This window comes from Lepus europaeus, chromosome X (genome assembly GCF_033115175.1).
Source record: "Lepus europaeus isolate LE1 chromosome X, mLepTim1.pri, whole genome shotgun sequence".
Classification (NCBI taxonomy): Eukaryota; Metazoa; Chordata; class Mammalia; order Lagomorpha; family Leporidae; genus Lepus; species Lepus europaeus.
The window spans coordinates 71,607,079-71,632,737 of NC_084850.1; the positions used below are offsets into that span (position 1 = coordinate 71,607,079).

General features: G+C 37.9%; 1 pseudogene; it reads right to left on the reverse strand.

The window, feature by feature from the left end:
* The window catches only part of LOC133752673 (cyclin-G1-like), a 49,968-nt pseudogene extending 25,967 nt beyond the window's left edge, over positions 1–24,001 (reverse strand).
* Between the last annotated feature and the right edge of the window lie 1,658 nt (positions 24,002–25,659).

Genomic DNA, 25,659 nt, shown 5'->3' on the forward strand with positions numbered 1-25,659 from the left:
TCTCTCTCTCTCTGCCTCTCCTCTCTCTGTGTAACTCTGACTTTCAAATAAATAAATAAAATTTTTTAAAGAAAGAGTGAAGAATAAACTTATATGATGGAAGAAAATACATACGAACCCTACATATTAGAATACATTAACATCCAAAATAAATGAGGAACTCAAACAACTGATTAGTAAGAAAACAAATAACTTGATGAATAACTGAGCAAGAGATATGAATAAAAATGAGCAAGAAATACGGATAAACATTTTGGAAAGACACACAGTGACCAACATATATGTGAAAAAAAGCTTAACATCTGTCATCAGAGTAGAAATGTAAATTAAAACTCCAATGAACTATCTCTTCTTACCTGTTTGACTGTCTGCCCTTCACTATCACAAAGATGAAAAACAATCGGCAAGATGGTGGAATAGGAAGGGAGCACACTGATAGTCTGGGAAGAGACAGTTTAATAAAAGTGGAGATACTGCAGGTTCAAGGAAGAGTAGGGGAATAAACAGCAGAGGAAATGCTTCCGGAACTAGTGATTCACAGTGGACCTGCGTGGAGAGCGTGAGAGCCCAGTTCGGGACACCAGCGGCAGAATCAACACACCAGTGCTGGAACTCAAGGTGAGCTGAACCTCAATAGCCAGAGACACCGTTGGGAAAGCGTAAAGAGGAGACTAGAGGGAATGAGGCTTGAAAACCCTTGGGGAAAAGTTCACCTGGCTAACTAGAAGAGAGAGGAAAAAAAATAACCGATATGGACATGAGTTTCTCTCTGCTCACCTCTCAAAGGTGAGCAAGACAAAGAGCAGGCACCATTTTGGACATACATCATAAGTGGGGTGACCTCAGGTCTGCACCGGATCTCAGCCAAGCAGAAAAACCTGACTCTGGGCGGGGGGTGAAATAACAGGAGACTAGGACCTAGTGAATGTGTGGTGCTAATGAACTGAGACTGTGAAAAAAGAGAAGGTGGGGGAGAGAACTCACGGAATTCATGTGAGTACTCTCCAGAGACACTACAATTTGGTAACCTTGGTAACCCAGTGGGAGACTGCAGGAGAATTTGAGCCCAGACTGAGGGCAGCACAGATTCCCTGTGTGGTCCTTGGGAAAGAGCTTCGGATCACTGGCTGCTGTGGATATATCATTCACCTGCTAACTACCTCCAATTCCGCTCATCTCTGCGGAATTACTTCCATTCTAATCAAAAAGAGAGAGAGAGAGAGAGAGAGAGAAAGATTTACCACGCCTAACCTGGGAGTGTCACGTTTTGGCACACCCTTAACCTTGAGGAACCAAACAGAACTCTCAGGACACACCCATTTCAAGCCTTTTTAGTGAGATACTAGCAGAAAATTTCCCAGGTTTGGAGAAGGACAGAGACATCCTAGTACAGGAAGCTCATAGAAGCCATAGTAAACATGACCAAAAGAGATCCTCACCACGACATGTTGTAATCAAACTCACCACAGTGAAACATAAAGAAAAGATTCTAAAATGTGCAAGAGAGAAACATCATATTACTCTCAGAGGATCTCCAATTAGTCTCACAGCAGACTTCTCATCAGAAACCCTACAAGCTAGAAGGGAATGGCAAGACATAGCCCAGGTACTAAGAGAAAAACTGCCAGCCCAGAATATTATATCCGGTAAAGCTCTCATTTGTGAATGAAGGTAAAATAAAGACCTTTCATAGCAAACAGAAATTGAATTTGTCACCACTCTTCCAGCCCTGCAAAAGATGCTTAAAGATGGGTTACACACAGAAACACAGAAACACGGTCATCAATATGAAAGAAGGTAAAGGAAGGAAACCTCACAGAAAAAGATCCCAGGAAGCTCAAACTATATATATTAGAAAATATCTTTGGCAAATTACAGGGCAAATTACTACTTATCAATAGTCACATTGAACGTTAATGGCCTGAACTGTCCAGTTAAAAGACACAGATTGGCTGATTGGGTTAAGGAACAAAACCCATCTATTTGCTGTTTACAAGAAACACATCTTTCCAACAAAGATGCATACAGACTGAAAGTGAAAGGCTGGAAAAAGATATACCACTCCAACATAAATGAAAAAACCTCAGGCTGAAATTTGTGTTACCTTATTTAAAATGTTATCCTAATTGTGTTACTAGACATGATAGCTATCTTAATGAGAAAGCCCTAGAGGTCTTAAAGAGTTAAATACTTGTAAAATCCTACAGGTGCTTTCAAAAATACTGTGAAGTAAGCAAGTGCCTCTTATTGGTTGATGAGTTTATCATTTTAAACATGGCAACTTAAAGTCTTTTGTCATCCACAGTTATATATAATTACTGCTCATAAAACTAAAGCGTTGTTGGTTCTGTGTTTAGCTGTCCTCCTATAGGTTCCTATGGACTTTTTCCAGCCAATTCTATTGTAATAAGTACTTTGGGATGGCTCTGTAAACAGATGAAGCCAATAATGTATTAACAGTACCAACTGAGAGAAAGTATGGTTAACTGAGGTTACTAAAAACAAAAAGCAATTCAAATCAGTTGGCAATCTACAAAAAGAGTTTAAAGACTTTAAAAGCTATTATTAAAATTGCTATATTGGTCTATTATGTTAGGTTATATGTGTGTACATATTGTATGTCCACATGGGAAAATTTTATTAAGAGTTTTATTTTAATTGGCTTATAGATAAGATTGTCCATAAATTTGAGCTGCTAAAATTAATCAAACATACGTTTTAATTCGTGACCTGAATCTCTGCATCATGTGTTTTATACTTGTTGGTAGAAAGAAACTAAAAACACTTTATATGTTTGTGCTTAAGGTTACTGGTTAAACAAACTACACCATGTTAGATATTTAAGAGGTGTTTCCAAATAAATGATTCTTAAAATTTATAGAAGGCATTGGACCTTCTGGCAAATGTTTTCTTAAGTTGTTATCTAATGGTTGAAACGGTTTGCTAAGTATTCATGTGATATTGCTATTGTCAGCAAGCGATCTAGGACTTGCTCCCTCATTTCTCTATTCTAAGCCCAACTTGTTCTTTCATTTCTCTATTCTCTTCAAGGTAGGAAACTAATTCTATTATGAAGGAATCTGTAGGATGCACAATTTAATCTTTAGACCTTATAAGAGAGATGCCTAACATTTTTCTGTAATAGCATAGCCAAAATAAGAGCTTAAATTATAATTTCATAGCTAGATTTACTTCGCCATCAGCGAAGTAAACAGTAAGTAGAAAAAAACCTCCCTTTCAGACAAAAGGGAAAGAAAGTTTTAAAGTGAGAATAGAATTTTCCTCATGGGCATTGTCTACCTTAGAAAAACTACTACAGAACATGCCTGTGACTATAGACTTACAGTTTAGGCCACCGAAGATTAGAGATGGGACTTGGGAACTCCCTTGACTTGCATCCTCTGGTCTGCTTTAACAAAAACCAGGAGGAAAAGAAAGCTAGGCATCAGAAGTAATGGGTGGCAGGCCTATTAATGGCTGATCTGTACAGTGATCTGCCCTCAAGGAGACCCAACAGTCCAGTCCACTGCAGTGGCTTTCAATGTGGTAAGCCTGGGCTTCAGCAGAAGTCAGCTTGTGAAGAGCCCTGGCAGCTCTGCCAAGAGTTCGATCACTGGAAATGGACCTGCCCTGGAGTCAAAGGATGCCCAGGTCAGAGCCACAGATCTTATTGGCTCTAAGCTGAAAAGCCCTTCACTCAGCCCAACTTCCAAAGTGACCACTGCAGCTGAGGGTATGGTCAAGTAGGGTCAGGAACATTGCAGGCAGAACTGTAAATTTCTTGTTAGAGATGCCACCTGCCTTTACCTGGCCAGCTCTCCTCCCAGGCCAGCCAAGTAATGAAAGTCAACAGAGTGCCTTCCCCTAGGAGGTTCACACCTCCCTTAGGATGTACCCCATGTGAAGAGATAGATAGGTCTGGGCCTCTTAACTTACAAGGCCTAAAGCCCACCAGATTATTATCAAGCCCCTTCTATCAGGTTCTATTTGCCTCTCAATCAGAAAACTTAATTGTAGCTTAGACAGCACCTTTCTTAGCTCCTCTAACAATGACTCTGTCCTTTGTTCTAGACCCTGTCTAGCGTACTTGGGCCTCATTTCTTTGTAATCATAACCTCTACTCTACCACCCATGGCTCTACTCCCAACCTGTGTGTACTGATGGTCCTCTTCCCCACTTAATGCTGTATAATTGTTCAAAATTTCTCTACAGACAAACCCCTCTACCTACAAAAGATGAGTGACTTTTCTCCCAGTCTTAGCTGGAATCAGCTTTCCGGTCTGTTGGGTGTTCCCCAACAAACCCTTTCCCTTAAAAACAAAAAAAAGAGGGAGGTGCCTTTCTCTGAAGAGAGGAGAGAACTTCCACTTTGACTATGACCTTGTCTATATATGATCAGAGTTGGCGAACTTGGGAGGCTTCCATAGTCTTGGCAACTCATGATGGGAGCCTAGGATGGTTACTGGCACCATAAACTGGAGTGTCAATTTGTTGGGTCAACAACAGGAATCACTGTGCACTTGCTCGTCATGTGGGATCTCTGTCCTTAATGTGCTATACATTGTGACTTAATGCTATAACTAGTACTCAAACAGTATGTTTCACTTTGTGTTTCTATGTGGGTGCAAACTGTTGAAATCTTTACTTAATATATACTAAATTGATCTTCTGTATATAAAGAGAATTGAAAATGAATCTTGATGTGTATGGAAGGGGAGAGGGAGTGGGAAAGGGGAGGGTTGTGGGTGTGAGGGAAGTTATGGGGGGGGAAGTCATTGTAATTCATAAGCTGTACATTGGAAATTTATATTCATTAAATAAAAGTTAAAAAACAAACAAACAAAGAATGTAAAGGAAGCCATTGTGCACTGTTGGGAAAGTAAGTCAGTACAATGATTATTGAATTCTCTTTGGATACTCTTCAAAACACCGAAAAGAAAATTACCATGTGATTAATCAATCTATCAGTGAGTATATATCCAAAGGACATGAAGTCAGTATATCAAAGTGATATCTGCACACACATGCTCATTGCAGCATTGCTCATAACAGTGAGAATATGGGAATGATTATATGTGCATCAGTGGATGAACGGGTAAAAATATGGATGAATGGATAACAAAACAATGATTAAAAAGAAAGGTGGAATACTACTTAGCCTTCAAAAAGGAGATACTGTCATATGAAAATTCACAACCTGGAGGGCATCACATGTAAAAATAAACCCAGCACAGAAAGTCACTTGCATGTTTCTCTAAAAGTTTGTAGAAAAGTTGAATTAAAAGATGGTCCTTTTGGTAAAAGAAACATCTGGCAATGTTTGCATGGTTTTTTCATAGTACACATTTTGCATAAACTTTTTGAATTATCAGTCATGTGTGAAATGTAAAAAAGTCAGTCTTGCAGAAACAGGGATGAAAATGGTATCTAGCAGTGACTGAGGGGTGACAAAATTGGGGAGAGTTGGCCAAAGGACATGGGATTTCAGTTAGAATGAATGAGTTCAAGTTGCACATTATGCTGGTTATTTTTTTTTTTAAGATTTATTTATTTGCAGCCAGCGCTGTGGAGCTGCGGGTTAAAGCTCTGGCCTGAAGTGCCTGCAGCCCCTCTGGGCACTGGTTCTAGTCCTGGCTGCTCTTGCAATCCAGCTCTCTGCTGTGGCCTGGGAAAGCAGTAGAAGATGCCTCAAGTCCTTGGGCCCCTTCACCCACGTGGGAGACCCGGAGGAAGCTCCTGGCTCCTGGCTTTTTATCGGCGCAGCTCCAGCCATTGCGGCCATCTGGAGAGTGAGCCAGAGGATGGAAGACCTCTCTCTCTGTCTCTACCTTCCTCTGTAACTCTTTCAAATAAATAAAATAAATCTTTTAAAAATTTTTATTTATTCATTTGAAGGCAGAGAGGCAGAGGGAAAGAGAGAGAGAGAGGTCTTCCATCTGTTGGTTCACTTTCCAGATGGCCATGATAGCTAGAGCTGCACTGATCCAAAGCCAGCAGCCAGGAGTTCTTCCAGGTCTCCCACGAGGGTGCAGGGGCCCAAGGACTTGGGTGCATCTTGTACTGCTTTCCCAGGCCACAGCAGAGAGCTTGATGGGAAGAGGAGCAGCCAGGACTCAAACCAGTGCCCATGTGGGATGCCGGCACTTCAGGCAGGGGCTTTAGCCACTATGCCACAGAGCTGGCCCCTAGATTTAATTCTTTATAACACAATTATCTATTGCACATAAATTATTAATCTGCAGTTCATTCATACTTGAAGCAGTATGAAATAATGCAAAAATGGGCTGTATGCCTAGCCTTTGGTCTGATTCTTGTCTATTTAGACAAATAGCTGTACAATTTTGGACAAAACATAACCACTGGACCTCAGTTTTTCAAAATGACAAAAATAGCTACTGTGTAGATTTGGTTTAATCATGATATGCTAAGATGTACTCAAATTTCTGTCCTGGAGTAAATTAAATAAATTAAAGTTATTATTTTGATTTATTATACTTAAGTAAAACATTAAACATAGGCATTTTATTTTTAAAATAATTTTAGTTAATATAAAGAGAACAGATTTCATATATTTCATAGATTCAATTCTAAGAAGAAGATAACCATACCTCTTTCTTCTCCCAACACCAATTCCCCCTCCTTCTTTCCTTTCTTTTTTTCCCTTTAATTTTTATAATAACACAATTTCAACTTACTTTATAATCACAGGCTTAATGTTCCACTAACCATAATGTTCCATAAGCAAAAAGTAGAAAAACCACTTTTCCACAGGAATATAGACAAGGGCTAAAAGTGATAATCAAATCATCAGATGTCTGTTTCATTCTTACACTTTCTTTTTGTATGAACATAGGCATTTTCAGAGAACATAGATGTAGTAGAAGGAAACAAAGTTATTTTTTAAATGTCCAGTTTGTGACCCTCCAGTGAACTTGCATGTGTCTTTGAAGCTCTTTTCCACTTGCATAATACACTGGGGCTTCAAAACATTCATGGAAAATGCACGTTATCTTTTAATTTCATTTTGCCACAAGCTTTTTGAAAGCTCCTTACAGTAGTACTGAAAACTAAAGAAAACAGAAAGCCAATTATACATGTGAATTGCTATACCAGTGGGATACCGATCAATGGTTGACATGTAGCAATGCAACTCCTCTATGGAGCAATTTATGATGAGTTCGTTTTATTTAAAGAGAAATTCATCTCAGTATTGACATCTCTTTGATTTATTTTTGTACATTGCCTTTTGAAACTTGCTTACCATCCAGAGATTTAGGAAGTATGTAATGCTGTGTGATCATGATGATAACAACTTCTGAGGAAAAAATTGCTTTATAGAAGATCAAACTTTTGAAAATCTTAAATGAAAAGAGAGGCCTATGGAGAGGCAAAAAACCCACAAGAGAGTAGTAATGTCATTCTGTACAATAGCATATATTAATATTTGAAAACAGTGCAAGGTCATATTTGCATATGATAATTGTAACAATGTGCAATTGAGTGTGATTAAGCATATTAATGTTTTACTCAGTGTCTCAAGATTTATATTTGGTTATTTAAAAAATGTCCATCAATCTCATATGTAGTAAGTACCCAATATATGGATAGAACCTTATTCCATTAGTTAATATAGTGGTAATAGAGAATATTATTTGGCTAGTTGTGATTCTAAAGAGAATACACACTCCTCAGGAATTTTCAGTGATTTGTATGAAAACTACATGTCTTAGTGCCTGACTTGCTAGTTAAGATACATGTGTCCCACATCAGATTGTGTTCAATTCTCTCTGTTTCCTAATGCCATCTTCATACCAGTTTGGACCTTGGGAAGCAGCAGGAGATGGATAATCCTACTTTTGTCCCTGCCACCCAACATGGAAGACCTGGATTGAGTTCCATGCTCCTGACTTCAGCCACAGCCCAGTCCTGGTCACTGTGAGCATCAGGGGAATGAACCAGCAGCCAGGAGATCTGTCTGTCTCTATTTCTCTCCCTCTTAAATAAATAAATACATATATACATGCATATGTACATACATGCAAATACTACTAAACTTATCTTCTGTGATAGTACTTCATGATTTTTGTATTTTATAATTACATTAGTTTCTTTTCAGAAATAGAATACATTATGGGAAAATACCACTTCGATTTTACAGGATTCTATAACAAAATGTCATAAACCACATCACTTATAAATAACAGAAACTTGTTTCTGATAGTTGTGGAGCCTGGAAAGTCAAAGATCAAGGCTCTAGCAGGTTTGGTGTTGATGAAAACCTGCTTTCTGGTCCATACATCGTGTCTTCTTGTTGTGTCCTCGTTCGGCAGGAAGGGTGAGTGTCTATCCTCTAGGCTTTTATATAAGGGCACTAATCTCATCCATGACGGCTCCCACCCTCATCTCTGAATCGTCTCCCAAAGACCTCATCTTCTTCTAACACCATTGTATTGGTGATTAGATTTCACATATGAATTTGCACAAGAATTCAGACCATAGCACCAAGCCAAGGGCTGATTAAAGGCTGATTCTGAGGCCAGAGTGCAGTTCAGGATCTCTGCCCTTCTATGAGTCTGCTGTGTATCCTGCTTCCCATGTTGGATGGTTCTCTCCTTTTTAATTCTATCAGTTAGTATTAGCAGACACTAGTCTTGTTTATGTGATTCCTTTGACTTTTAACCCTATCATTATGATCAATTATGAACTTAAACTTATCACTTTAACAAGTAAGATGGCATTGGAACATGCCACCTTGATGGGATTGAATTAGAATCCCCTGAAACGTTTCTAACTCTACCATTTGGGGCAAGTCCGATTCAGCATGTCGCAAATTGTACATCTCCTCCCTCTCTTATTCCCACTCTTATATTTAACAGAGATCACTTTTCAGTTAAATTTAAACACCTAAGAATAATTGTGTCTTAATTAAAGAGTTCAACCAATGGTATTAAGTAGAACAAAAAATACTAAAAGGAATAAAACAGTAAGTTGTTCCACGACAGTCAAGACAAGGGCTGACCAGGACATTGTTTCTCATAGTGTCCATCTCACTTCAACAGGCTACCTTTTAGGTGCTCAGTTAGTTGTCACCAGTCAGGGAGAACATAGGATATTTGTCCCTTTGGGACTGGCTTATTTCACTCAGCATGATGTTTTCCAGATTGCTCCATCTTGTTGCAAATGACCGAATTTCATTGTTTTTTACTGCTGTATAGTATTCTATAGAGTACATATACAATAATTTCTTTATCCAGTCTTCTGTTTATGGACATTTAGGTTGATTCCAGGTCTTAGCTATTGTGAATTGAGCTGCAATAAACATTAAGGTGCAGACAGCTCTTTTGTTTGCAAATTTAATTTCCTTTGGGTAAATTCCAAGGAGTGGGATGGCTCGGTTGTATGGCAGGGTTATATTCAGGTTTCTGAGGAATCTCCAGACTGACTTCCATAGTGGCTTAACCAGTTTGCATTCCCACCAACAGTGGGTTAGTGTCCCTTTTTCCCCACATCCTCTCCAGCATCTATTGTTGGTAGATTTCTGAATGTGAGCCATTCTCACCGGGGTGAGGTGAAACCTCATTGTGGTTTTGATTTGCATTTCCCTGATTGCTAGTGATCCTGAACATTTTTTCATGTACCTGTTGGCCATTTGGATTTCCTCTTTGGAAAAATGTCTATTGAGGTCCTTGGCCCATCTCTTAAATGCATTGTTTGTTTTGCTGGTGTGAGGTTTCTTGATCTCTTTGTAGATTCTGGTTATTAATCCTTTACCTGTTGCATAGTTTGCAAATATTTTTTCCCATTCTGTCGGTTGCCTCTTCACTTTCCTGACTGTTTCTTTTGAAGTATAGAAACTTCTCAATTTGATGCAATCCCAGTAGTTAATTTTGGTTTTGACTGCCTGTGCCTCCAGGGTCTTTTCCAAGAAGTCTTTGCCAGTGCCAATATCTTGCAGGGTTTCTCCAGTGTTCTCTAATAATTTGATGGTGTCGGGTCATAGATTTAGGTCTTTAATCCATGTTGAATGGATTTTTGTGTAAGGTGTAAGGTAGGGGTCTTGCTTCATTCTTCTGCATGTGGAAATCCAGTTTTCCCACCACCATTTATTGAATAGACTGTCTTTGCTCCAGGAATTGGTTTTAGATTTGATCTATTTCTGATAGTGGAGTATTGAATTCCCCAATACTATTGTATTGGATTCTAAGTCTCCCTTTATGTTCCTTTGCATATCTTTTAAATAAACTCTTGTCCTGTAATTAGGTGCATATACGTTTATAATAGTTACAACTTCCTGTTGAATTGATCCCTTAATCATTATATAGTGCCCCTCTTTGACTCTCTTAACATTTTTTGTGTTAACGCTTATTTTGTCTGATATTAAGATGGCTACATCTGCTTTTTTTTGGTTTCTGTTGTCATGGAATATCTTTTTCCAACCTTTCACTTTCAGTCTGCATGCATCTTTGTTGGAAAGATGTGTTTCTTATAAGCAGCAAATAGATGAGTTTTGTTTTTGTAATACATTCAGCCAGTCTGTGCCTTTTAACTGGAGAGTTGAGGCTATTTACATTCACTGTGACTATTGGTAAGTAGTGACTTTGCCCTGCCATTTTTCCAAAGATATTTCTAGTATAAGCTTTGAACTTCCTGCGGTCTTTTACTGGGAGACTTTCTTCCTTTACCTTCTTTCGTATTGGTGGCCGTGTTTCTGTGTTTCTGTGTAACACATCTTTAAGCATCTTTTGCAGGCTGGATGAGTGGTGACAAATTCTTTCAATTTCTGTTTGGTATAAAAGGTCTTTATTTAACCTTCATTCACAAATGAGAGCTTTGCAGGATATAACATTCTGCGATGGCAGTTGTTTTCTCTTAGTACTTGGGATATATCTCGCCATTCCCTCCTAGCCTGTTGGGTTTCTGATGAGAAGTCTGCTGTGAGACTAATTGGAGATCCTCTGAGAGTAATCTGACGTTTCTCTCTTACACATTTTATAATCTTTTCTTTATGTTTCACTGTGGTGAGTTTGATTACAACTTGTCGTGGTGAGGATCTCTTTTGGTTGTTTATTGGGGTTCTATGTGCTTCCTGTACTTGGATGTCTCTGTCCTCCAAACCTGGGAAGTTTTCTGCTAGTATCTCACTAAAAAGGCCTTATAATCCTTTCTAAGTTATTTTATTTGAGCACTTTTCAAAAAGCTCATGAAAGTGTATAATATATAAAAACTATGTATGAATTTAAAAGCAAAGGTTTTTGTTCATTTGCTTCATTTTCATTGTATTTGAAAGCCAGAGATTCAAAGACAGAGGGAGACAGACCAAGAGATATCTTCCACCCACTGGTTAGCTACTTAAATGTCTGTAAGAACTATGGACCAAACCAAAGCCAAGAGGTGGGAACTCCATCCAGGTCTCCTACATGAGTGGCAGGTGCCTCCCAATGTGTTAGCAGGAAGCTGGATCAGAAGAATGCCAAGACTTGAACCAGGCACTGTAATATGGGATGTGTGAGTCGCAAGCTACATTTTAACTGCTGCAAGAAATGCTCACCCTATGTTTCATTTTTTTTTCTTTTGCATCAAACTAAACATCTCTTTTTGATTCTATGTTGTATAAACTTTTTGTTTAGCCAGTGTCTCCAAGAATATACTGATACATTCAGGAATGCACATGGTATAATATTAACTATACCTTCTATAATTCAGCATATTATTTTAATTTTTTGGTCTTTCAAGGCTTTATCTGTAAACTGAGCATAATAGTGAGTATCTTGCAAGCTTGAAATGAAGCTTAAAAAATTGTACATATAGAGATCTTCGTATAGTGCCCCAACATAGTGTACTGTTATTAAATTTTCTTTCCCTTCCTAGTAACATTTTTCCCCAAATTGCCATCATGAACTTATATAGCTGGTTGTCCCCCACAGGCAGATCAAGTAGCGATCGATAGTTTCTAATATATTGTGTTCCATTACCTGACAATTTTTTTTTCTTTTCTCTGCCTGGCTTTAATGCCTGGAGTAAAATAGGTCATTAAACATATCTTAGAAAGAATCATGAAAGGAATTTCACTCATATTGTAGCTGAGTCTGTGTTTTTGATGAGCTTCTAAAAGCAATTATAAAAAACGCTTAAGATCTAGGTATGAGAACTTTTCACAGCTCCAGCAGATGGTTCTGCTACCAATCTTGATTGTAAAATGCTATATGCGGGAGCACACAGAGAAACATGCACATCTGTATTGTATACTGGCACTCTTACATGTTTTCATGTGTTTTCTAGCACTATTTACACAAGTGTTTATATCTTGTTGTGTATGCACTTCATCTTCAAGAGTACATTGTCTAGAAATCTTCCTATATAGGGTGCCAGTATCACAGTATTATCAGAACCACAATACGTCTTCCTAAGTAGATTCAGTTTTCTAATTTGGATAATCATTTAGTTATCTAGCCAGATGGAATTGAGGTGGCTTAAAGTGGCATAAAGTGTGCAGGAAATGATAAGAGACATTAGATAATTTATTGAAGGAGGAGTAGCTTTTATTCTTCCCCTACCCAATTTAAACCTCATTCTACTAGTATAATAAAAAAACAATTGAAGCAAAAACAGAGCTAATCTTTTGTTGCAATTATGTACTACAATGTGGATTTTAACAGCTTTGTATTTCTGATGATAAAAGTCAGATAATTATTACAGAAAACTTAAACTAAATACAAAAGTACAAATGGGAAAATCACCTGTGATCTCACCACCCACACAGATAATCTTCATTAAAATATTGCTGGGCTACACTTCAGGACCTTTTATCACACATAATAATTTCTATAATTTAGAAGGTTGAATTTGTCTGATTTTTTCCTGTTTTTTTTTAACTAATTGGAGATCTTACTCAGTTTTTGCATAGCACCAAGTGATCTTTGAACATGAGTTTGAAAATATTGATAAAGTATTTTATCACATGACTGTGCCATGACATATGTAATAAGGTCCCTCATGTTGAATACATAAGCTGTTTTAAGGATTACTTCTTAGAAATTATATATCCATAATGTCTTTATATATAAATTCTTTTTAAATTTTTGTTTATTTAAGAAGTAGAGAGGGGCCAGCGCTGTGGCATAGTGGATAAAGCCATCACCTGCAGTGCCGGCAACCAATATGGGCTCTGGTTAGAGTCCCAGCTGCTCCACTTCCTATCTAGCTCTCTGCTATGGCCTGGGAAAGCAGTGGAAGGTGGCCCAAGTACTCGGGCCCCTGCACCCTCGTGGAAAGACTCGGAGGGAGCTCCTGGCTCCTGGTTTCTGATTGGTGCATCTCCAGCCAATTGGGAAGTGAACCTCTCTCTCTCTCTCTCTTTCTACCTGTGCCTCTGCAACTCTGCCTTTCAAATAAATAAATCTTTAAAAAAGAAGAAGATGATGAAGCAGAGAGAGAGAGAGAGAGAGAGCTAGAGAAACCTCCTCTCTGCTGATTCACTGCCTACATGCTTACAACATCCAGGGGTTGGCCCAGCAAAAGCCAGATGCCAGGAACTCAGTCTTGGTCGCCTACTTGGTTAGCAGGGAGACAATTATTTGACCATCATTCACTGCCTCCCAGGGTGTGCAATAGCTGGAAGCTAGAAAAGGAAGTGGAGCTGGGATTTGATCCCAGACACTGCTTTATATATATCCAATGGGCCTTTTTTTTTTTTAAGATTTATTTATTTGAAAGTCAGAGTTACACAGAGGGAGAGACAGCGAGAGAGAGAAAGTGAGAGAGAGAGAGAGATCTTCCATCCAATGGTTCACTCCCCAATTGGCCGAAACGGCCAGAGCTGCGCCAATCAGAAGCCAGGAGCCAGGAGCCTCCTCCGGGTCTCCCACATGGGTGCAGGGGCCCAAGGACTTGGGCCGTCATCCACTGCTTTCCCAGGCCATAGCAGAGAGCTGGACCGGAAGAGGAGCAGCTGGAACTAGAACGGGCACCTATATGGAATGCTGGTGTTTCAGACCAGGGCGTTAACCCGCTGCGCCACAGCGCTGGCCCCTACACTGGGCCTTTTAACCTCCAGGACAAACGTCCACTCTGTCTTTATATATAACTTTCAGTTTCCACATCTGATATTTTCTCTGAATAAATTTCTAGAAATGAAATTATTGAGTCCATGTTTAGGTCATTTTTAAGTTTCTTTGGTCATAGTACCAGAGTGGTTTTCAATAAGGGATGTTTTTTGACAATTTGTATTATCTCTGGCATTGAGTTGGCAGTTCAAAATAATAACAAAGTTTCAGATTTTAACTTTTCTAACTAATTCAATATATAAATCTTTGCTTTATAATAATTTTTCTTTATTTTTAGATTTAAGAAGATGTTAAATGATAGCCTGCAGTCTTTTCTATGTTTTTATAAAAAAAAATACATTTCACTCCTTGGGACACTTGAAATTTATTCTACTTTGTGATAGCTCGTTGAGTTAAAATTATTTATTTTGTAACTATCTACTTTTTACATTGTTTCTTGAATTACATAATCTCTCTTAACAGTTCCAGATGGTCTTCATTTCAAATTTTAAAGCTTTTTTTAGACTATCTTTGAGGAACGTTAATTCTAGCTCACTAAGTCTATTAACTGTTTCAGTGCAACATTGTTTTGTTTGTTTTAACTTTATTAACATTTTATTATTTCAAAGGCAAATTCAGTGCAAGTGTTTTAAAATTAAATTTATAAACCATTTTATACCAGACTAGGTAGTCTGAAGAAAAAAAAAACAAATATATGTTTGAACATATAACCATTATATCCTTGCATCTGCAGATGGCATAGCCACAAACATACAGTTTTTTTCAGTTCACTTACAATAGCTAAATAAAATAATTACAATTATATTAGTTATATTTTTCAATGTTTCTAAATCTCTTATATTAATTGAGCTCCAGATAGTAGTTGAGTCATCAGTAACAAGAAATTATATGTGCTTTATGTTTATAAATGGCAATGCTTTCAAGTTTTTCACAAAGATTCAGTCAAGGGAAATATATTAGGATTGTCCAGAAAAACGGAACCAAAAGAAAATGTGTGTGTATGTGTGCATATATAAACATACATTTCTGTTTGAGAATATATATCTATATGGAGACAGCAAGACAGAGCCAGAGCCAGAGAACCAGGGACAGAGGGACAGAGACGGAGAGACAGACAGAAACAGAGACTTGTTTTTAAAGAATTGGCTCATGGGATTGACATTGTGGCATAGTGGATAAGGTGGCTGCCTGTGATTCCTGCAACCCATATGGGTGCTGGTTCCAGTACCAGTTTCTCCACTTTCTCTCTCTCTCTCTCTTTTTTTTTTTTTTTTTTTTTGACAGGCAGAGTGGACAGTGAGAGAGAGACAGAGAGAAAGGTCTTCCTTTTGCCGTTGGTTCACCCTCCAATGGCCGCCGCGGTAGGAGCGCTGCGGCCGGCGCATCGCGCTGATCCAAAGGCAGGAGCCAGGTGCTTCTCCTGGTCTCCCATGGGGTGCAGGGCCCAAGGACTTGGGCCATCCTCCACTGCACTCCCTGGCCACAGCAGACAGCTGGCCTGGAAGAGGGGCAACCGGGACAGGATCGGTGCCCTGACCAGGGCTAGAACCCGGTGTGCCGGCGCCGCAAGGCGGAGGATTAGCCTAGTGAGCCGCGGCGCCGGCTGCAGTTTCTCCACTTTCAATTCAGCTCCCTGCTAATGGCCTAAGAAAAGCAATGGAATATGACCTAAAGGCTTGGGTCCACGCTACCCACGTGGGAAACCTGGAAGAAACTCCTGGATCCTGGCTTTGCCCAGGCCCAGTGTTGGCTATTGTGGCCATTTGAGGAGTGAATCAGCAAATGGACGACCTCTTTCTCTATCTTTCCCTCTCTCTCTCTCTCTGTAAATCTTTCAAATAAATAAATAAATAAATCATCAAAAGGAAAAGAAGAAGAAGGAGAAACAAAGAAGTAATAAAAGGACTAAAATAGACCCTACAAAGGGCAATAGATACTCCATAATATCTCATAACAATAGCAATGTCATAATAAAATACTCAGTAGTAATGTTGCAAATAGCATAGCTAGTTGTAAGATTAGAGGCCAATTTATTTGAAAGGATATGGAAGTTCTCTTAATTAAAATCCACTTAACTGACTTGCAAAATCAATCAATCTTCCCCTTGTTCTTTATAAAATGATCTGATAAAATTCTTAATGCTATAATTTTCTACATATTTCTGCTTCTGTTTCTGAGTTTACCAAGAACTAACATCAGTTCCCAAAATGTTTTATGTCATATTTATTGGTTCTTTATAAACCCAAATGCAAAACCTAATGTTTTATGAAAATAATGCTGAATTCTTTCAAATAGAAAATTAAAGATGAGTAACCTCAAATATCAAATTGATATGGGTGTGGCTCGTACAAGATTTATACTAAAGCATGTTTGTGGTTCTTAAGTTAATCTTGTGTTTTAAAGAAATCAAATGTTGGAAGTTAGACATGACACACTATATGGTTTGTGGAGCAAAGGTGACACACCACTCTAACCAGTGCACCATACTCAAAGAAAAGGCTTTGATCACAAATCATAATATTGGGAAATAAATGTAAATCTATATTTTCAATTAAAATAATTTCTCAAGTTTGAATTATTTAATTCACAAATAAAGACTGTATGTATTTAAAGTACACAATGTAGGCCGGCGCCGTGGCTCAACAGGCTAATCCTCCGCCTTGCGGCGCCGGCACACCGGGTTCTAGTCCCGGTTGGGGCACCGATCCTGTCCCGGTTGCCCCTCTTCCAGGCCAGCTCTCTGCTGTGGCCAGGGAGTGCAGTGGAGGATGGCCTAAGTGCTTGGGCCCTGCACCCCAAGGGAGACCAGGAGAAGCACCTGGCTCCTGCCATCGGAACAGCGCGGTGCGCCGGCCGCAGCGCGCTACCGCGGCGGCCATTGGAGGGTGAACCAACGGCAAAAGGAAGACCTTTCTCTCTGTCTCTCTCTCACTGTCCACTCTGCCTGTCAAAAAATAAAAAAAAATTAAAAAAAATAAAGTACACAATGTAATAATTTAATATAGGTGTATATTGTGCAACATTTACCCCAAAGTAATTAGCACAATCATTACCACTTATGCTGTAAAACAGATTCCCAAACTTTCTCACACTCTCTCTGAAAGTTCGTACTCCTCATCTCCTTATTCTCTTCAACTCTCAGTCCCTGTTAACCACTCTCTACTCTGTTTCCATGACTTCAACATTTTTAAAATTCATGTTACTAAAATCATATAGCATTTGTCATTCTGTGTCTAGCTTATTTAACTTGGTATAATGTCCTCCAGTTTCATACATATTGTTACAAATATAAGTATTTCCTTCCTTGTGTTATTAAATAATAGTCTATTTTGTTTGTATATATCATATTTTCCTTATCATAATAATCATATAAGTATAGTATTGACAAAAACAGATTGACAAGTAGAAGAGAATATAGAACCTAGGAGAAAACCCACACACATATCCATATGGTCAACTAATCTTCAACAAGAATGCCAATAGTGAACAAGGGGAAAAAAAATTCCTTCACAATAGCATTGGAAAACTGGAAGAATGAACTTTGACTCATCTTAAACTATATGCAAAAATTAATTAAAATATATTAAAATTTTAAATGTAGTATCTGAAACAATAAAACTTCTAGAAAAATTCAAGAAAAGAACTCCTTGGCATTGGTCTTGGTAGTGATGTTTTAGATATGACATCAAAAGCAAGGACAAAAAAGTGAAAATAAACAAGTGGAACTACATCAAACTAAAACCCTTCTGCCTAACAAAGGAAGCAATCAACAAAATTAAAAGCAACCTACTAATTAGAGAAAATATTTCCCAACCATATAGCAGATAATGTGTTACTATCCAAAACATATAAAGAACTCAAAAGTAATCAACTGCCAAAAAATGGGCCAAAACCTAAATGAACTTTATTATAAAGAAGACATGCACATGACCACCAGATAAATGAAAAAGTGCTCAACATCACTAATCACCAAAAAGATGAAATTAAAATTAAAGTAAGGAACCAGTGCTGTGACATAGAAAGTTCAGCCTCCGCTTGCAGTGCCTGCATCCCATTGGTTTGAGTCATGGCTGCCCCACTTCTGATCCAGCTCCCTGCAAATGCATCTGGGAAAGCAGTAGAAGATAGTCCAAATGCTTGAACTCCCCTGCATCCTCTTTGGTAACTCAAATGAAGCTTCTGGCTCCTGGTTTTGGCCTGGCCCAGCCCTGGCCTTTACAGCCATTTGGGAAGTAAACCAGTAGATGGAAGAACACTCTGTCTCTCCCTCACTCTCTCTCTCTGTACTTCTACCTTTCAAATAAATAAAATAAACCTTTTTAAAAAATCAAAATAGGATATCACCTTTCCACATTCAGAATGACTTTTATCATAAAAGAAAAAAATAAATGCTAGCAAAGACTTACAGAAAAAGAAACTGCTATGTACTGTTGGTGGAAATGTGAATTAGTAGATCCATTATGGAGAATATTATGGAAGTTTCTTAAAAAAACCTAAAAAATAGAACTACCATATGATCCAGCAATCCTACTTATAATCCTACTTATAATCCTACTATAATCATACTTATCTATGTATATATCCAAAGGAAATGAAGTTAGCATCACAAAGAGTTATCTGCACTCACATATTCACTGAAGCATTATTGATAATAAACAAGATTCAGAAACGAATTCAGTGTTCCTTGGTGGATGAGTGGATAAAAATGAAATGTTTAAGAACATGCATTATTTTATGATGATCTACTTTAACTTAAATTTTCAGTTAAGTGACCTAAGGCAAGCTCCACATTGTATAAGTAAAATTTTTTATACACTCAAGATAACTCAGTGTTTTACATAGGACCTACCAGATGCTCATACAGTCCTTGACTAGATATATTATTGTATAGACTTTTTTATTGTTTTGGCCAAGAAAGGAGCTTATTTCACTAGATAGGAGAATGCATATTTTGTTAATTTATCTTTATTTATTTGAGAGAGGAAAAAAAGAGAGGTCTTCCATCTGCTGGTTCACTGCACAAATATCCACAATAGCTGGGATTGGATCAGGTCAAAGCAGAGAGTCCAGAATTTAGTCTGGGTCTCCCACATGGGTGGCAGGGACCCAGATATTTGAGCAATCAAGTGCTGCTTCCCAAGATGTGTACTGTTAGGATGCTGAAATCAGAAGTGGAGCTGGGACTCAAACCTAGGCATTCTGATATAAGATGCAAGCCTCCTATGCAGGGTCAACTGTTGCACCAAATGGCCACCTCAGCATAAATACTATGATGTGGGTCACAAAGAAAAAATATGGTCAAAATAGTTCAAGGCTGAATTTAAAATCAACCCATGTGATTGAGGTTTCACATTTTCAAGTATTAAGCTTTGTAATTGAGACATTAACACTATATTGGTGAAGGAAGCTGACCACATAGAACGAATCCACCTGTTATTTTCAATGAAGCAAGGTCAGACTAGCTCATTCCAGTTTCTTTACAGGATAACTACATTACAAGCTCCAATTTTGCTAATTAAAACCTTTGATAGATCCTAGACCCCCTTTCTTTTAAAGACCTCATCTCATCTCATATAATATTGACAGCACTCACATGCTCTGAGACAAATGTGTTGACTAGTATATGACATACATAAGACCATGACATGAACCAACAAGAAAACTTTCAGTCTGTTTTTGTATTGTGATATATAATTTTTAAAGTGCATATCAACATTTGTGCTTTCTGCCACTGGATTCACTTGGATTCATTCAGCTACAATATAATACAAGCACACGGTATTGAAAGTGTGAAGAGTTTGATGTTAATGGGGACTTAAGTAATATTTGTGACAATGGTCAGTTGGAAAACATGATGAAGCTAGAAGGGAATATTAGAGCCTATTTTAAAGTTTTTATGATTATTTGAGTAAGAATTGATTCTATAAACAAGAGAAGCCTTATACATTTTTAAGTAAGGGGTAATATTTTTCATATTTCAGAAATCTAAATTTGGTTAGCATAATGAGATCCAAAAAATGTGAAAGTTGGAATTATGAGGCAAACATTGCTTTCATGGATACTTGTGAAATATAAGTGATGGAGTCTGATGAATGATCAGATATAGAGGGATGAGAGGAAAGATGATTTGAGGATGATTGCAGATCATAGCTTGGGCCACTAGAAGGAAAGGTGATAGAGAATATAGAAAGAGGATTTAGGAAAAATGGAAGGCTGCAATGACTAGCCCTCCATTTAAATGAGTTTCTATCCATGCTGCTATTGACCTTTCATCACCATTTCTGTTACATGGTGAGAGGTGAAATTATGTATATGTTATTATAGCCCATTAAGGACATTTGCATACTGATGTCATACTTCTAAATTATTTCATTATTTGAAATCAGACTGAAGTTTATTCCATAACAAAAACTGAAAATACAAAACTCAAACTTTCGAATTATCATTCTCATAACTCATTAAATTCTTGCAATTAAACATTAAGTCTTCTTCACATACTGAAAGTTCTATGATAAGAAAGCTTTAATTAGTGGAACAAATTACCTTTACTTGATTAATCATGCAATGTTTATCTACCCTATGCACTAGTTGATAAAACCAGAGCAAAGCAAAAAGTTTACTCTCTGTAAAAAAAAGTTTTGACAGTCATTAAATTATTATAGTTTAATGATATTATTTCAGACACCATTGCCACACAAAAGGTAACTGTGGGGAAATGAATATACTAGGCTTTGACTATAATAATCATGTACATGTATGTTTAAAACATCATGTTATATATATCACATATATAAAATGTTTACTTAAAATAATTCTAAAATTTATTTTATTAATTTGAACCATACTACATTGCTAACATTTGACTTTATTGACCTACAAAAATGGCATTTCATATAGTTCAATGTGATGGTTGTCAGTGACCCACATAACTCCTATGGTGGCAACATGTATTTGAACATCTAACGATACCACTTATGGTTAAAACTGAGTCATCTTGATCAAACATACACTGTTTTACCACTTGTCATAAAATAAGTTCAAATATTTATCAGATTTTGCCAAAGACCTGTTTCTCAAAAATTGTGAATATATGTAAATTACTTGCTATCACCTAAAATGTATAGAAGTAAAATGACTAAGCAAATGCCAAAGCTGATCATTTCCATAACATATTTATGCAGCAGCACTTCTACAGCATTTGTCACATGCAAACTCAAAAGAAAGCATCCTGGTTTCTACTTTTATTAAGCATGTAATAATATTTGGTTCTTGAGAATGGTCAGTACACAACACTGATTTTCAATTTTTCAGTCACAGACTTATATGTGATTTGTGCATGTTCTATCAATTAAAATAAGTTTTATTCTGTATATTTAAGATTGATAACATACATTATAGGAAATAGATACAGGTGAATAATAAAATGGTTACTCTAATGAAGTAGATTAACATATATATCATCTCACATAGTTAATTTTTTGTGACACAAGACTTTAAAATCTATTTAACAGGGGCTGGTACTGTGACGTAACAGGTAAAGCTGCTGCCTGTGGTCCCAGCATGCCATATGGGCACCAGTTCAAGTCTCTGCTGCTCCACAGAGCTCCACAGAGCATTTTCTGGGTCTCCCATGTGGGTACAGGAGCCCAATCACTTGGGCTGTCTTCTGCTGCTTTTCCAGGTGCAACAGCAGGGAGCAGGATTGGAAGTGGAGAAGCCTAATCTCAAACCAGCACCAATATGGGATGCCAGCATTGCAGCTAGAGGCTTAACCTACTACACCAAAACACTGGGCCCCATGAATCTACATTCTTACTAACAGTACGCTAGGGGCCCCTTTTTTTCATTTCCTCACCAGCATGTCTTATTTTTTGTTTTTTAAAACAGCCATGTTTATACTTGTAAGATGATATTTCATAGTAGTTTTAATTTTTATTTTGAACACCATGAAGCTATTATATGTTATAGAAAAATGCATTGAACATCATGCTTATTTTTCATTATAGAAAATAAATGTCAAAAAATAGATGCTAAAAGAAATCCCAGTCATTATGTAAACATTGTTTGATGAAACTTGTAGAAAAAACTGTTTGGGTAGAAGAATCATAGCAGCTTTTAAGAAAAGGAAAGATTGCTTTACTGATGATTACCATATTTCCTCTATTTTCAGAACTTTTCAGTTTTATGATACATTGGTTAATAACAGCTTTATGGCAAAAAAAAAGAACATTATACTAAATGTATCATCTACTGTATTATGCATAAATTCCATAAAAATGAAATTTGAATTTAAAAAATGCATCTTATAATCAACAAAATATGGTGTCCTGACTGGCACCATGGCTCACTAGGCTAATCCTCCACCTGCAGCACCAGCACCCCGGGTTCTAGTCCCAGTTGGGGTGCCGGTTCTGTTCCAGTTGCTCCTCTTCCAATCCAGCTCTCTGCTGTGGCCCGGGAAGGCAGTGGAGGATGGCCCAAGTGCTTGGGCCCCGCACTCGCATGGGAGACCAGGAGGAAGCACCTGACTCCTGGCTTCAGATCAGCACAGCTCTGGCCGTAGTGGCCATTTTGGGGGTGAACCAATGGAAGGAAGACCTTTCTCTGTCTCTCTCTCTGTCTAACTCTGCCTGTCAAATAAAATATATATGGTATCCTTTATGGCCCTGTTGGGAATTTTTTTGGAAACTCATGAGAATAAGAAACATCGATGTACAATAAGCAATCAATACAGTATATCAACATTATGAATGTATAATGAAAAGTTGGGAACTTCTTTAAATGCTTTAATTTATTACTCTGTCACTGGAGAAATGCAACACAGTGATTTTTTTGCCAGTTATTTCACTGTCACTCCTGTAAACATCTTTCTATAGTTCATACTGATATGCTTCACATGCATCTTAAGGAAAAGAAATTCAGCTTGGCATGATGTGTCTGTCCACACAAATGAGTAATTTCAAAAAGAGTAACTTAATATCTTATGAAGAAATAATTATGTTTTTCAGCTCCTATAAGGACAGAGGCTGTTTGTACATCAGAGTCACAATGCTTTCCAGGCCTAAATATGCCTTTAAATGTATACAATATGCATATTATGCTAGAAATGGTCAAACAATGAGAATGTGTTCTATAAAATGTACTCTTAGGCTCTTTCATCATTATGCTAACATTATATGAAATGTACTTATGAAAACCTAAATAAACAAAATCTTCAAAGGTGTGTTGTTACTTAGCAGTATTTTACATTTCATTGGCATAGCAGCTCAGCAGGGCATTTTGGAAAAGAAGCTGTGCCATCCAAGACTTTTTATTGTTGCTCTAGTGCGCTGGTAGTGTGTTTATTGACAAACTTGACTGCTCTGGGGTTCTCACTGTTAGAGATCTAAAAGGGCTTCAATCCCTACCCTGCAACATTACTCCAAGATGAATGTTTTCTTGTCCTTAACATCCTTGAAACCAATCCCTGACTTGACTTCCTTATGGATGGAATCCCTTTTAAGCATCCATTATTCTGGCAAATAATTTACCTCTAGAATCAGCTAGAATTTCAAAGAATCCTCCGTGTACCTTCAAGTCAGTACTCACAAACTGATCACTCACTTTCTCACTGTGTAATTAGTAATATTTTTTACTGATTTAAACCAACCAGAGCCATTGGAAAATTCAGCATTAGAGTTGAGTCCAGTCTTCTCTTTCAACAATTTTGCTTTGGTCATGATCACTGTGGTGCTGAGAGGGATATGCTTTTCGGTCTACTTTTCAATCACAGTCCTTAGAAGTTATCTTACATCTGATATACACCCTTTTTCAGTATTTGTTAGTCTCAATGCTTTCAATGAAGCAAATCCTTTAACAGCTCGTGTCACTTTGTTGTTATTCTTCAAGATCATAGATATGGTAGAATGGGACATGCCTGATTGGTGATCAATAACCATTACTGACTTTTCACCCTTGTGTCCCTTAATATTTCCAGGTCGTCACTCACTGTGGCCTTTTACTGGCAATAGCCATGGATTTTGTACACTTAGGGGTCATGATAAACAAAACAACCTGATATTAAATCAAGCACAAAAGAATATCATGCAAACAAGAGACAAAGTAAACAGGTGATGTGTGAGGCTGCTGCTGGTGCAACACTATATATTGTTTTCTAGTAGACTGTTTTTAAATAAGTAAAAGGGTTATAATCTAAAAGAATGATGAAAAAATGTAGAGGGAGGGTTGAGTAAGATGGCAAGTAAGTAAGATTCCTGATAATCATCACCCCATAGAGACATGAATTTTAATAGCTGGTCATATATCATCCCCTTCTCAGGGCTATGGAAATCAAGTAATAGACCATAGTTCCTGGTTTTAGTAAAATAAGAAAGATTCTTGGAAAAAGCTGAAAGGAAAGAGTTGTGTGTGCCAGGTTCCCACAACTCTAAGCAGTTGAGACACCTGATGGCCCACTTGGAAGATGGACAAAGAACTAAAACTAGTTTTTAGATTTGGATTCCAGTACGATGCCACGATGGTAAAATCTAGTGTTGAACAGGGCCCCATGGCCTCTGCTTCTGGGCCATCATCTGCAGACAGAGACTGTAGCCTGCTTAACCAAGCATCCATGGGACTGCCATCATCACTCCTCCCTCAACTTCCAGCAGACAGGAAAGCAAGGATCTTACTAATAGGGAGTAGGGTGGAGAAGTAAATGTAAAGCTTTGCCTTGTAGCTCAGTTACTGAGCCTGCTGCATAGAGATTAGCATGAGGTAAAGCCCAAAGTCTCTTGTCCCCAGGCCAATACTAAGAGAAAACACCTTTAGACCTGCCCCGACACCAGGCAGAGACCTGTGCTCTGATAGAGTGGACTTGTGTTTTGACCTTCCTAACTAGCAGCCACAGGCACACATCCATGAAATTGGGCAGGGCCTTGCAGCTGTGAAACTCATGTGTGACACAGCTTAGTATCAAGGAATTGCCTTCATCATTTCTCCCGACCCATTTCTTGAACAGAAAATGAGGAGAAAGTCTTTAGTTATGGGAAAATATTGTGTAACGTGGAACGTTGGACAGCATCTTCGAGACACTCTTGTAAGTCCAAAAAAGTCTTAATGGTCCCTGTTCTGAGACCCATACCTAAGGAAGGAGCTTCTGGAACAGTCCTGGTTTCAAGTGGAGATCCATGACTCCAGTTGATCAGATAGATTCTCATCTCAGATGGCATCTTTTGAAGCTGGTTGTAGCAGTCTCAGGTTTCAAGTCTACCTGAGCTGCAGACAACTCATAGAAGCTTAGAGAAAAAGAAAACAAGAATAAAGAAAGTTCGTGAGAACTTTGGGGCACCACTAAAAATTAGCATCTTAGTTATTATGATTTAATTGGGACTTTGGGGATCAAAGGAGGAGAAAGCTTATTCAAAGAGATAACAGAAAATTCTCCAGCTACAAATATCTAGGTATAGGAAACACACAGGCCACCAGTCATATCCAACTCAATAAGATCTATGCAAAGACATAAGCATGCTTTTAAAGACCAAACATATGTGTCTTTGGAGTTCCTGAAGGTGTGGAGAGAATGGATTAAAAGACAAAGTCAGTGAAATAGTAGCAG